We start from the raw sequence: 14738 nt of genomic DNA, 5'->3' as shown, positions 1-14738 counted from the left end.
CCTTTAGCGGGGACAGCTATGTCAGTACATGCCGCCCAGCATGAGGTTGATAACCTCACAACCGCCCCATCTCTTCCCAAATTCGGTGGCGGGCCCAGACCAATCTAGTCCCTTAGAACTTCCAAACACACTGTTGAAACAGAGCCAGTGAAGTTCAGGCCCATTTTCAGTGTGGGGGCCTCTGTGTCGTGTCTCAGGCTGATGTGAAAATATCTTCAAAAACTCCTCATTACAAGAGAGCAAAAGCCACGCAGGGGAAATCCTTGGAAGCACTTTATTTTCAAATATGATACTCTGTATTTTTCAGTGAGTGATGAAAGGTTATACTAGTGTATGATGAAGTGTATCTGATTGTCATGTGGATGATGCCATCAGTGATGTCATTTGAGATTTCATCAGTGATGTCACTGACCATGTCATGAATGATGTAATATGTGACATCATCACCAGTGGATTGCGGGCGCAAGAGTTACAGTTAGTACAACTAACTATAACGGAGGAATTTCAATGGTTTTGTATGAGTGAAATGTCCAGCTAACTATAACACCCCTGAAACCTATGGTTTTTTAATGAATTTCTAAGGTTTTTAAAATGATAATTCCTAGTTGTAACATATCTGAAACCGATGTTTTTTTCTGTGAATATATATATATATTTATATGTATGTCTTCAAAAACTCCTCATTACAAGAGAGCAAAGGCCATGCAGGGGAAATTCTTGGAAGCACTCTATTTTCAAGGTATTTGGCGACTGCATTTTGGCTTTAAATCTGCCTTCATCAGCACACAGTTACTGAAAAGGCTTCCGCCATCGCAGTGCTGGTATCCTGCTGCCTGCTTAATAGTGCAAGGTCGCTCTGCCCCCAGAGATATTCGCCCACCTGTTCCAGTTCACGGAGTTTATGAGAACTGCAAAGCCCAGAATGCACAGTTTCATTGTCAGGTAGGTAGTGCGTGGGGTAGGTGTGAAAAGAAATGTTTCTGTGGAGTGCAGGTGAATCTGCAGTGAAATGAGCTCCATTTCCTGCAGGTCTTGAAATCAGAGTGCCTCCTCGGGCCCCCAACCGCATTTGTATATATATATACAAAGAGAATCCCTGCAGATATTGCAGAAAAGACAAGCCACTCCGGGTTGCAATTGTGAATTTTGCGGGTTTATTTAGCAAACAAACAGCACGTTTCGATCTCTACCGAGATCTTGGTCACATGACCTCAAGTGAATTCCACACATATTTAAAGGTGCAGTGTGTAGGCACGATGCAGTGTGCACAAACATAAAAGAAATACTCAATTGTGTTTGTCATCTTATTTTCAGTTGACAATTTAAAAAAAGTTAAAAAAAACAATATTGTATTTACAATTGTACTGCCTATTTACTCACATGCTGTTTGGGTGATAAATCAAAGGGAAATGATGTAATATGTGACATCATCAGAAGTGCATTGCGGATGCGCAAGTTATAGTTTGCAGAACTAACTATAACGGAGGAATATCTATGGTTTGGTATGAGTGAAATGTCCAGCTAACTATAACACAACATCGCTGAAACCTATGTTTTTTTTAGTGAATCTCAAAGCTTTTTTAAATGCTAATTTCTAACTATACTGTCTCTGAAACCTATGGTTTTTTCAGTGAATTTCAAAGGTTTTATAAATGCTAATTTTTAAGTGTAATAGTAGTTATACCTATTTTTTGTACTGATTTTCTACAGTTTTTTACCTGTTTATTTATAAATATTTTCTTCATTAAATAACATATATTTTTTTGAAAATTGCAAAAAAAATGTTTTGATTCAAACTGAAATATTATTTAATGTTTTTGTTTTATTTTTGTATTTTTTTTATTTATAACATTTTCTTAAAAAAAAAAAATCCACATTTTTTTCCGAGTCGCACACCCAAAGCCTGTACATCTTGGTCGGTGCGGGGATTCTAGCCGCCATTTTTGAAAAGTCGTCAAGGATCCGCTTACGGTGTGCGATGACTGCGTGTTTTTCAGTTACATCATATACATTTAATATTACGTGATGTGCACGATAGGTATGCGACCAGTCCACGACTCCTGCTCCCACACACTCGCAACACATGCGCATTACGGTACGCAACGCTTGCACGATGCCGGGTCCCACGTGACGTCATATACATGCTAGGGCGTGCTGGCTGCGCGACTCCCGCAAAACAAAATTATGTTCTAAAATGATATGTATGTGTATTTGATATACACATTAGGGCAAGAGATTATCTAAGATATTCATAAAAACAATATATTTGTACTTATAATAAACTTATATTATTTTTAAATATATTTTCGCGAAGTTGCGTCGGGTGCGTGCTTCATGAGCGCAGAGTGCGCGGATCCCATGTGACATCAAAAAAAAGATTTCATTGGTTCATAACATTTCCCACTGTAACTATTGAAGGACCCCACCCATTTTAATCATTCTTGTTGGAGCATCTTTAGAGAGACATCTCTTTTCCTACAAGAACCCTTTTTCCTTGTTTTTTTGGTGATTTTCAAAAAAAAATTAACAAAATGGCATCTGGACAGCAGCAGCAGCAGGAGGAAGTATCTTCTGAATAAAGAATTCTTGCAGTAGGCACCACGTCCATAGAGTCCGGAATCTGTTGTCTGGAAATTCGTCACTTTTCCACCTGGAGAGAAGAAAGTAAATGCGAGAAAGATGACGTGCAAAATTTGTGACCAAGCCCTGGCAAGAGGCAGTGAAAAAAAATACTCTTGCGGCACTGCTTCTATGTACAAGCATCTCTGGACCACACATCCTCTCAATATTGCTCGGGAGGAACTGAGGCAAGCTGCTTTGAACTCCTCACCTGCTGTGGCAAGTACATCTGGAGTGTCCTCAGGAACACCTGCAATGGACATTGGGCCAGAATTTGCCATTCTCAAGCAACACTGAGTGCAGTATAAGAAACTAACATGCTTCGGTGAGCTTTCGGTGGATGCAGTTTGTGCTGCGCAATGCAACCATCGTTGTTAATTTGTTTTTTTTGTTTTTTTTGTAATGATAAGTAATTCCAAAAGTTTCCTGTTTATTCGTTCTTTTTTTTGTTCATTTTTTGAAAAAACACCAAAAAAATACAAAAATTGTTCAAAAAAATACAAAAGAAAAAAGAAGAAAAAAAAGTTCTTATCAGAACTACCTTATCTGATTAAAGAAAGAACTATAATCGCAAGGTAATGTGTGAAGGTTTGGTTGAATATATGTATACAGCATGATTGACTGAAAGAATGCATTAGTAGTGAATGGTGAATTTATAGGTGAAGATTTATGAGGAAGTACTGCAGCATGACACTGCAAGCTCTTTAGCTGCACTGCACTGTAGCACTTCCGAAGCACATGGATGTGGCATATGTACATGAATATGTTGCAACTCTGTGCTTTCCTCTGCACTGCTGCACAAACTGCAGCCATGCGATGACAGAGGCACCCTAGCACCATGATGCAAGGATGTCAGTGTCGTGCGGAGATTGTTTTTGTGCAGGAAGGGACACCTTCCTGCACTAAAACAATCATTAAAGGCATTTTCCCTTTTTCAATGTATGCTGTGGAATGCAGCATGCATTGAAAGAGGAAAAAATGAGGAGAAATTAAAACAATTTTCCTTGTTGTGCCTTGCTACACCAATTCTAGGATGGCACAGCATTCACACACATCTCCAGATTTACGATGTCTCACCTATGGAACACCCCTTCAACGCAAAGTTCTGTGTATGAAGGGGTCGTTTTTACAAGGAGAGGAAAAACCACACAGGGTGTCTTTTCCTCTCCTTGTAAATATGAAGGAGTGCCTGGCGCAATCACTACGGTACAAAAAATGATGTGCTGGTGGTGCGGGTGCTTGTAAATCTGCCCCATAAGTGCTTAGGTATTGGCAGACTGATACAATAAGAACATAGTGCTGGATGGGTAATTGCATGAGACTAACAGGAGGTATCCTACGCTGCATGGCTACTACTTCAGTATTTAATGGAGTGGACCAATAGTATGTATCTGCTTAGAGATTTGTAGGGATTATGCACAGAATATTTTTTGTGTACTTGTGTTGGTGCCTAGGTCATTTTATAAGAATATCCCTAGTAACTGGAATGATGACAGTGCTGCAAACAGAGTGAACACTTAATTTATAAGTGCTTACGTATTGGTGGAGTAATAGGATAATTATATAGTGGTAGATAAGTGATTAACGAAGTGCATGGGACAGACTGGACGATTCCTACACTGCATGAGTACTAACTGGGTATTAAGAAGAGTGCATCAATAGTATACCATTTGGACGCTGACTAAACCTCCTGAGGCTGAAGCCGGGAGCATCTTTCTTTGCTTAGCGCTTTTTAATGTGATTATTGTGTGTTGTTTTAAAAATCACTGTTACCGGCTGCACTTACCCTTCCCTTCCCTCCTCGCTTCGCTCACCCGTGCAGACGATTAGGTACTGCTACGGGGACTGCAAGGGAAGCGCCATCTTGGGAGTAGCCCGAGTTGCCGCTGTAGCCTTTCTGCAATCTACCGATCGGACTGCATATAATGTGCCCCCCTCCTCGACCGCGCAGCGGACGCGCGCAGCGGGCGCGCCGATGGCACGCCGAAGGCGCACCAAAGGCAAGCCCATCTGCGCCCGTCCGCGCCGGACCGGGCCTAGGGGCTAGTATCCTTGTTTCTCCATTTACATATCCTAAGGAGGTTTTGCTCACTCTTCAAGATTCTGCCCGTCCCATCTGTCCAGCTATCATTTCCCACCTAAAAGACTTGGGCATTTTCCATACTCCATCTCCTCCCCCAAAACCCTTGGCTCTAACCTCCCATTGACATGGACAATGTAAGCCTGTACTGACTAACACTTCTAGGCTTAACGTTTTTTACCTGAACACCAGATCCCTAGTTAAGCATCAACTCAACATTTTCCTCCTCCTATCCTTCCAAAAACCCGATATCCTACTTCTCACGGGAACCTGGCTTAATATTGATTCATCACCTGATATTTTAGCAGCACTTCCGGATAATTACTATATCCTACAGGTAGACCGTGTTCCAGGGAAAGTAGGGGGGGAGTAGCTGCTATAATCAACAAAAGCTACACTTTTTCCAAAATGTCGTCTCTTGAGCTCACTACAGTTGACAATCTAGTCATTAAGTTTGATTCTAGCTCAGGATCACTTTTGTGTGTCCTGATATATAGACCCCCTCAAAACATGCCACTATTTCCATTTTCCCTGTGTGACCAATTAGCTACTTTGGTCACCAACTACACGAATATCTTATTAATTGGCAACTTTAACTACTGGTGTAAATGTAAATGTAAATGTATAGGCATTTATATAGCGCACTACTTACCCGGAGGGTCCCAAGGCGCTTCGACCGCTGCGAAACCCTTCCTGGCTTCCCTGAGAGATGGTCCCTTAATGGGTATCTCCAGGGTGAGACCAGGCATCCCCGGCGGTCTGGTGGGGCCGTTAGTGAAGATGAGGCAAGCTAATGCCCAGAGTTGCCGAGTGTGATCGCTGATCAGAGTGGGCACCGAGGCGAGAGAATTATCGAGTCCGCTGACCCTGGTCCAGAAACCTGCCGCGCCGGGAATCGAACCCTGGTCCCGGGCCGTCCTCTGCTCTCGGGTCTGCCGCCTCTAACCAGTGAGCCACACTACTTCACAAGCTCGCTGGTTCAACAGCGAGCTTGCCGGCCCATTGGCCAATGAACTTACAGAGCTCCTCACAGGACTTAATTTCAGTTACCATATTAATACTGCCACTCACACCAAAGGGCATACACTTGATCAGATCTGGAGTCTGAACCTCGACATCTCTCCCCCCGTTGTCTCACCATGTATTTGGTCTGATCATTTTTTTATACAATTTAACATCTCCGTTACTGAGACTAAAACTAATGTGACCACTAAGGAGGGGTTTATCAAAAAATGGGGCTCCCTAGACACTGTAGCCTTTTTGGAAAATTTAGAGAACACCATACCTCCCTCCAACACAGACCCAAATGAAATCGTGGTCAATATTTTCAATTGGCTTACCTCTTCTAGCGACACCTTTGCCCCATTGAAAAAACTTAAAACTATCCGTCAATCTGATGCTCATAAATGGTTCTCCCCCGATCTCAAGGCAAAAAAGCTGTACGTTCGCCAAAAAGAGCATGCATGGAGAAGATCCTATGATCCGCTTAAAAAAGCTTCTTACTTGGCCGCTCGAGGTGACTATATGAAGGCTATCCTTTCAGCCAAGGCTGCCTTCCTTTCCAACATAATCGAGCAGTCTAATAATAACTCTAAGGACATTTTTTCCATAGTTAATAAACTTTCGAACCTGGGCAGAACCCAGCCCAAACCAGTGGTCACTCAGGACTTCTGCAATACTCTCAACCAATATTTTCTGGACAAAATTGTGACCAATAAATCCAGTATCCCTACTACTACACCCACCCCCCTGGAGTGTACACAGGTCTCTAACAGCCGCCTGCTGAATCATTTCCCCCCTTTGGACGTCCCCTGTTTACTCACCCTTTTGAATAGGGTAAAGTCCGGCTCTCCTCGAGACTGCTGCACTCCCTATATTTTAAAAAAGGTATTTGCTACTTTTCCATCTCTCACTCTAGATCTTCTTAACTCATCGTTAACCTTAGGCACGGTACCCAACTCGTTCAAAGAAGCAGTTGTGGTTCCCCTCCTAAAAAAACCTAGAGCCAACCCTATCATCTTAGCACACTATAGGCCAATTTCCTTACTTCCATTCCTTGCCAAGGTATTGGAAGCTCATGTCACCACCCATCTCTCTAGCTTCATTGAACAAACTAACGTCCTGGACCCTGCCCAACTTTACTTTTACTTTACTTTAAAAAACATTTATAACGCGCACTATCACCATCGGTTTCTTGGCGCTCATTGACAGGTGGCGTGACCCAGAAGCAGGAGGTTTAGTCGTATGCGGCTTGGAAGAGCAGGGTTTTTAGGAGTCTGCGGAAGCAGTCATACTTAGGGCAGAGACGGAGCGAAAGTGGAAGGGAGTTCCACGTAGAAGGGGCCAGGACGGAAAAGCTCAAGCCACCGTGCTTTTTCCTTTTGAATCTAGGGACCTCGAGGAAGTTTAATGAAGCTGAGCGAAGAGCTCTTGTGGGGATATGACGGGACAGGGCCGAAGAGATAAAAACAGGAGCTGCGTCTGATAGGGCCTTAAAAGTGGTGCATGCCAGTTTGAAAATGCAGCGTTTGGATACCGGGAGCCAGTGTAGACTGCGAAGAAGGGGAGTGACATGCTGATGCTTGGGCTGGTGGAAAATCAGGCGAGCAGCCTGGTTCTGCACCAGCTGCAGTCGTTGAAGATGGCATGCAGGAATGCCAGCATAGAGAATGTTCGCATAATCAAGTCTAGAGGTGAGTAGCGCAATGACAACTTGGGTCAAGGCTTCTTTATTGAAATACCTGCTGATCTTACGGATCCGCCTGAGATGGAAGAAACAGGCAGATGTGACCGCGTTGATGTGGGGTCGCATTGATAGGTCTTCAGAGATGATCACCCCCAGGCTTTTGACTGATCTCACGGGAGAGGGAGCCAGCCCCAAGGAAGTAGGCCAAAACGTGGCATTCCATGGATGATTGGGGCCTCCTACCAAAACGAGCTCGGTTTTTGTAGGGTTCAGCTTTAAATGGCTGTGATGCATCCACTCCGCGATGGTCAGCATGATACTCTGGAAATTGGTACGGGAGGAAGGGAGGGAGTCTATGGGGAAAATTAACTGAAGATCGTCCGCGTAATTGTATATTGTGACCGGAGAGTTGCGGAGGGAGGCTAAAAGAGGTTGGAGGTACAAATTAAAAAGGAGAGGAGAAAGTGCAGAGCCCTGTGGAACACCGCAGGGAAGGGAAGTGTAAGAGGCGGAAAAGGTGGAAAGATGAACAGACTGCGAACGTTGATGGAGAAAAGATCTAAGCCAGTCAAGGGCCACTCCCTGGATGCCGGCGTTGTGGCCCAAGCCGGATTTCCACCGGCCCACTCTACCGAGTCGGTCATCACGGCAGTTCTGGACTCCCTGCGTCATAATGCTGATATGGACATCCCCCAGGCACTGGTCCTTCTCGATCTGTCGGCTGCGTTTGACACGGTCAACCATAATATTTGGCTCGACCGTGTCAGACTAGCCGGCATCCATGGCTCAGCCCACGATTGGATCAGGTCATTTCTCAGTGACCGTTCACAGGCAGTTGGTCTACCTCCTTTCTCTTCTCCCGCACTTCCTACCACCTGTGGGGTTCCCCAGGGTTCCTCACTTTCCCCTATTTTATTTAACATTTATCTACTTCCTCTACTTCAGTCCCTCAAATCTTTCAAAGTCACCACTTTTAATTATGCAGACGATCTTTCACAATCGACAATTCATCTGATTCAATCCTTTCATTCCAGAATACCATGCTCTTTATACGCCACTGGATGGACAGTAACCAACTGAAGCTAAATCCGGATAAAACGGAACTGGTCCACTTTGGCAAAAGCCAGCTAATCTGGGGCCCACACTATTGGCCATCTGAACTAGGCCTCCCTCCCTCTCCGTCAATCTCGGTCAAAAGTTTGGGGGTGATTATTGACAGAGATCTATCACTAAAACCTCAGGTAAGTTCGGTGGTGGCGACATGTTTCTTTCAGCTCCGGGAGATAAAAAAGATCAGCCGGATGCTAACACAGTCAGCCTTGACCCAGGTAGTGATGGCCTTGGTGTTGTCTCATTTAGACTATGCCAACGCCATCTACCTGGGCCTCCCTGCGACCCTCAGTAGGCGCCTGCAGATGGTTCATATTCAGGCTGCAAGACTCATATATCGTCTCCCGCGCTGACAATCCGCCAGACCTCTAATGAGGCAACTCCACTGGCTCCCCATTACTCAGCGCATCATTTTCAAAGTTGCCTGTATGGCCTTTAAGACTCTGCATACTCGCAGCCCCAAATTCAGCCAAGACCTTTTACCTAGATACACTCCTTCTCGCAGTTTACGTTCTGCTTCGCAAATTCTCCTCTCTGTCCCCCGGTTCAAGTTTTAACGCAAGGGTGGGAGAAGATTCGCCACCCTTGCTCCTAAACTATGGAATTCCCTTCCCTTGGAAATCCGCTCTTCCCCTACTCTGCTCTCGTTCAGAAAGCTTCTGAAAACCTGGCTGTTTGTCCAACTCTCGGCCTAACCACTTCCATATTCCTTGTCTGTCTCACACTCATTTAGCTCCTGTTGGTCAGCGCCATGAAACCCTCAGGTGTGCGAGCGCTATATAAAACTTTGATAAGATAAGACAAGATAAGATGTAGCTAGTTAGAGGTCTGCTTGGATAGTGCACAAAATATTATAGCTGTGCTTGTGTTAGTAGCAAGGCAATACCATAACTTCATGACTAGTAACTAGAATAATTACAGTATTACAAACAGAGTGTATAGTGAATTTATAAGTGCTTTGGTAACAGTGGAGTAATAGGATAAGTAGATAGTGCTGGATGGGTGATTGGAGAAATGCATGGGACAGACAGGATTCCTACACTGCATAGGTACTAACTGGGTATTTAGAAGAGCCTATCAATAGTTTGTAGCTGGTTAGAGGTGTGCATGCATAGTGTAAAAAATATTGTACCTGCACTTGTGTTAGTGACAACGCCATTCCTTAAGTATACGACTAAGAACTGGAGTAATTTTAGTGTTGCAAAGAAAGTGAGGGCTGAATTTATAAGTGCTTATGTATTGGTGGAGTGATAGGATACGTAGATAGTGCTTGATGGGTAAATAGAGAAGTGCATGGGACAGACATAAGGATTCCTAGACTGCATAGGTACTCACTGGGTATTTGGAAAAGCGTATCAATAATATGTAGCTGGTTAGAGGTCTGCATACATAGAGTACAAAATATCAATCAATCAATCATATCATTTGTAAAGCGCACTACTCACCCGTGAGGGTCTCAAGGCGCTGGGGTGGGGAATGCTGCTACTGCTCGAAAAGCCAGGTCTTGAGGAGTTTTCTGAAGGTCAGCAGGTCTTGGGTCTGCCGTAGGTGGATGGGGAGGGTGTTCCAGGTCTTGGCGGTGAGGTGGGAGAACGATCTGCCACCTGAGGTCACTCTTCGGAAGCGGGGAACTGTACTAAGGGTGAGGTCAGCGGAGCGGAGCTGGCAGGTGGGGGTGTAGAACTGAGCCGTCTATTGAGGTACGTTGGTCCGGTGTTGTGGAGTGCCTTGTGTGCGTGGGTGAGGAGATTGTTGACGGGGAGCCAGTGCAGGTCTCTCAGGTGGGGTGTGATGTGGCTGTGGCGAGGGATGTCGAGGATCAGGCGTGCAGAGGCATTCTGGATGCGTTGGAGCAGTCTCAGGAGTTTGGCCGAGGCTCCTGCATAGAGGGCGTTTCCATAGTCCAACCTGCTGCTGACAAGGGCCTGGGTGACTGTTCTTCTCGTTTCGGTGGGGATCCACTTGTAGATCCTACGGAACATGCAGAGGATGTTGAAGCAGGAGGAGGAGACGGCGTTGACCTGTTTTGTCATGGAGAGGGTAGAGTCGAGGATAACCCCTAGGTTGCGTGCGTGGTCGGTGGGTGTTGGAGCGGTTCCCAGTGCGGTCGGCCACGAGGAGTCGTCCCAGGCCGGAGGGTTGGATCCGAGGATGAGGACCTCCGTCTTGTCCGAGTTCAGCTTCAGTCGGCTGTTCCTCATCCATTCAGCAATTGCCTTCATTCCTTCGTGAAGGTTGGTTTTGGCGGTGTGGGGGTCCTTGGTGAGGGAGAGTATCAGCTGGGTGTCATCGGCGTAGGAGAGGATGTTGAGGTAGTGCCGACGGGCGACTTGGGCGAGCGGTGCCATGTAGATGTTAAACAGAGTTGGGCTGAGGGATGAGCCCTGGGGTTCGCTGCAGATGATCTTGGTGGCTTCGGAGCGGAAGGGGGGAAGGCGGACGCTCTGTGTTCTGCCGGAAAGGAAGGAGGTGGTCCAGTCCAGGGCCTTCTCTTGGATCCTAGCGTTGTGGAGGCGTGTTCGTAGTGTGTGGTGACAGACCGTGTCGAAGGCGGCTGACAGGTCTAGGAGGATGAGGGCCGCCGTTTCTCCGTTGCCCAGCAGGGACTTGATGTCATCGGTGGCGGCGATGAGGGCAGTCTCAGTGCTGTGGTTGCTGCGGAACCCAGACTGGGAAGGGTCCAGGATGTTGTTCTCCTCGAGGTAGCGGGTCAGTTGTTAATTGACGGTTTTCTCAATGACCTTTGCCGGGAACGGGAGCAGGGAGATGGGCCTGAAGTTCTTGAGGTCCTTGGGGTCCGCCTTGGGTTTCTTGAGTAAGGCGTTGATATCGGCGTGCTTCCAGGTCTCCGGGAAGGTTGCTGTCTCGAAGGAGGTGTTGATGACTTTCCGGAGATGGGGTGCGATGGATGTGCTGGCTTTCTTGAAGATGTGGTGTGGGCATGGATCTGACGGAGATCCGGAGTGGATGGTGTTCATGATCTTGATGGTGTCATCGTCGTTGATGTTGGTCCAGTAGAGCAGGCGGTTGGTGCGGATGGTGGTCGTGGTGGTGGAGGACTCAGTGGTTGTCGGGGCGGTCGTGGCATTGAAACTGTTGTGGATGTCTGTGATCTTGCGATGGAAGAAGGTGGCCAGCAAGTCGCACAGGTCTTGCGAGGGTGGGACGTCGTTGGTGTTGGAGCTGGGGTTAGAGAGTTCCTTCACGATGTTGAAGAGCTCTTTGCCGTTGTACGCGTTGTTGTCTAGGCGGTCTTTGAAGGAGGCCCTTTTGGCGGATCTGATGAGCTGATGGTGTCTGCGGGTGGCATTCTTGTAGGCGGCGTGGCTGTCCGGTGTTCGTTCACGGAGCCAGATCTTCTCCAGCTTTTGGCATGTTTGCTTGGAGGCCCGGAGGTCTTCAGTGAACCAGCTGGCTTTCTTGTTGATATGATTGCTGGATGGTTTCTTGATCGGGGCGAGGGTGTTGGCGCAGTCGTTGATCCACTGTCTGAGGTTGCGGGTGGCGGTGTCGGGGTTGGTATGGTCGGCGGGTGGGCTCTGGGCGAGGGTGGTGGTTAGCTTGTCTTCGGTGACTTTGCTCCAGCAGCGGTGAGGCATCTGATGGGTGTGGTGGTGCGTGGTGGGTTTCTTGAAGGTGAAGTGGATGCAGCGGTGGTCGGTCCAGTGGAGTTCGGTGGTATGGTTGAAGGAGACGTGGGGGCTTGCGGAGAAGATAGGGTCAAGCGTGTGACCGGCGGAGTGGGTGTGTGTTGTGACGAGTTGTCTGAGTCCGAGGTTGGCTAGGTTGTCGATCAGGGTGGTGGAGTTGGTGTCGTCACTGCTCTCAAGGTGGAAGTTCAGGTCCCCGAGGAGGATGTAGTCCATGCAGGCGAGGGCGTGTGTGCTGACGAAGTTGCAGATGGAGTCGCTGAAATGTGGTCGGGTCCGGGCAGTCTGTAGATGAGGGTTCCTCTGAGGGTGGTGTTGGGGTCGGTGTGGATCTGGAAGTGCAGGTGTTTGGCAGTGCTGAGGGTGTCGTCGGTGTTGGTCGAGACTCTGAGAGTGTTCCTGTGGACGATGGCGATTCCTCCTCCCGCTCTGTTGGTGCGATCCTTGCGGGTGATCTTGTAGCCTTCCAGAGCGGTAATGGCTATGTCGGGTGCTGAGGCGGGGTTCAGCCAAGTCTCCGTCAAGAAGGCGATGTCTGGGGAGGTTGAGTCGAGTAGGTCCCAGATTTCAGCGGCATGTTTTCGGGCGGAGCGGGTGTTGAAAAGGATGCATCTGAGGCGGTTGGGTTCTTTCCTGGTCGGCAGCATGGTGGGGCGGATGCTTGTGAAGCTGCAGTTCCGGCAGGTGTAAGCTCCATGGATACGCTTCGGGCAGCCAGGAAGCAGGTGTGTGATCGTCCGGCATTGAGTGTGTGGAGGGTTCTGGCATCGTAACGGTGTCGAGCTTCGTGGCGTTCGTGGTGTCCAGGGGTCCTGGCGCTGGGCGCGGTCCAGGCACGAACGGGCACAGACAAGTTGGCCTTAGGTGCGCCAGCAGCGTGCCAGGGGCGCGCCCACTGAGCGCGGCTGCGCAGCGACTTCCATATGAGGGGATGTGGGAGGGAGGAGCAGCTGGGAGGTGGGAGCGGGGCGGCGAATGGGATTGCAGGTGGGCAGGGCCGCAGGGACGCAGCGAAGGGAAAAAACAGGCGGGCAGTGGGAGAACTGGGTACAGGAAGGAAAAACAAGTTTAGGCAAGAGAACAAGTACAGGCACAGAGGAATAAAAACAAATCTGGGCAAGAAAGCAAGTTAGGCACAGGGGGAATAAAAACAAGTCTAGGCAAGAAAGCAAGTACAGGCACAGGGGAATAAAAACAAGTCTGGGCAAAAAAGCAAGTACAGGCACCGGGGAATAAAAACAAGTCTTGGCAAGAAAGCAAGTACAGGCACAGAGGAATAAGAACAAGTCTGGGCAAGAAAGTAAGTACAGGCACAGGGGGAAAAAAACAAGCCTGGGCAAGAAAGCAAGTTAGGCACAGGGGAAAATACAAAATTAGGCAAAAACAATGCAGGCAGAGCCGTGCAGCAGAGTGGGGAGCGACCTGCCTGTGAGCAGGGTCATAGATCGCTCCTTTCACCGCTGCGCGGCTTCCATATAAGTGAATGTGGGAGGGAGGAGCAGCTGGGAGGTGGGGTGGAAAATGGGATTGCAGGTGGGCAGGGCTGCAGGGATGCAGCGGCGGGAAAAAACGGGCGGGCCGTAGGAGAACTGGGCACAGGAAGGAAAAACAAGTTTAGGCAAGAAAACAAGTACAGGCACAGAGGAATAAAAACAAGTCTGGGCAAGAAAGCAAGTACAGACACAGGGGACTAAAAACAAGTCTGGGCAAGAAAGCAACTACAGGCACCAGGGAATAAAAACAAGCCTGGGCAAGAAAGCAAGTACAGGCACAGGGGAATAAAAACAAGTCTGGGTAAGAAAGCAAGTACAGGCACAGGGGAATAAAAACAAGTCTGGGCAAGAAAGCAAGTTAGGCACAGGGGAAAAATACAAGATTAGGCAAAAACAATGCAGGCAGAGCCATGCAGCAGCGTGGGGAGCGACCTACCTGCGAGCACTTGTGTTAGTGGCTAAGCCATTCCTTAAGTATATGACTAATAACTGGAGAAATTTCAGAGCTGCAAAGAGAATGCATGCTAAATGTATTAGTGCTTAGGTATTGGCACAGTGAGAGGATACGTAGATAGTGCTGGATGGTTGAATGGAGAAGTGCATGGGACAGACAGAAGGATTCCTAGACTGCATAGGTACTAACTAGGTATTTAAAAGACTGTATCAATGCTACGTAGCGTATTAGAGGTCTGCATGCATAGTGCACAGCATATTGTAGCTGTACTAGTTTTACTGGTCAGGCCATTCCTTAGGTACATGACTAGTAACTAGAATAATTTCAGTGCTGCAAAGAGAGTGCATGTTGAATTTATAAGTGCTTAGGTTTTGCAGAGTGATAGGATGCATAGATAGTGCTGGATGGGACAGGCAGGAGGATTCCTAGATTGCATGGGTAATATTTTACTTAAAGCTGGTTAGAGGTATATATATATATATATATATATATATATATATATATATATATATATATATATATATATATATATATATATATATATATATATATATATATATATATATATATATATATATATATATATATATATATATATATATATATATATATATATATATATATATATATATATATATATATATAT

The sequence above is a fragment of the Lissotriton vulgaris genome, chromosome 10 (genome assembly GCF_964263255.1).
Source record: "Lissotriton vulgaris chromosome 10, aLisVul1.2, whole genome shotgun sequence".
Taxonomy (NCBI): Eukaryota; Metazoa; Chordata; class Amphibia; order Caudata; family Salamandridae; genus Lissotriton; species Lissotriton vulgaris.
The sequence above is the reverse complement of the archived record's forward strand: the minus strand, read 5'-3'. Positions refer to the sequence as shown.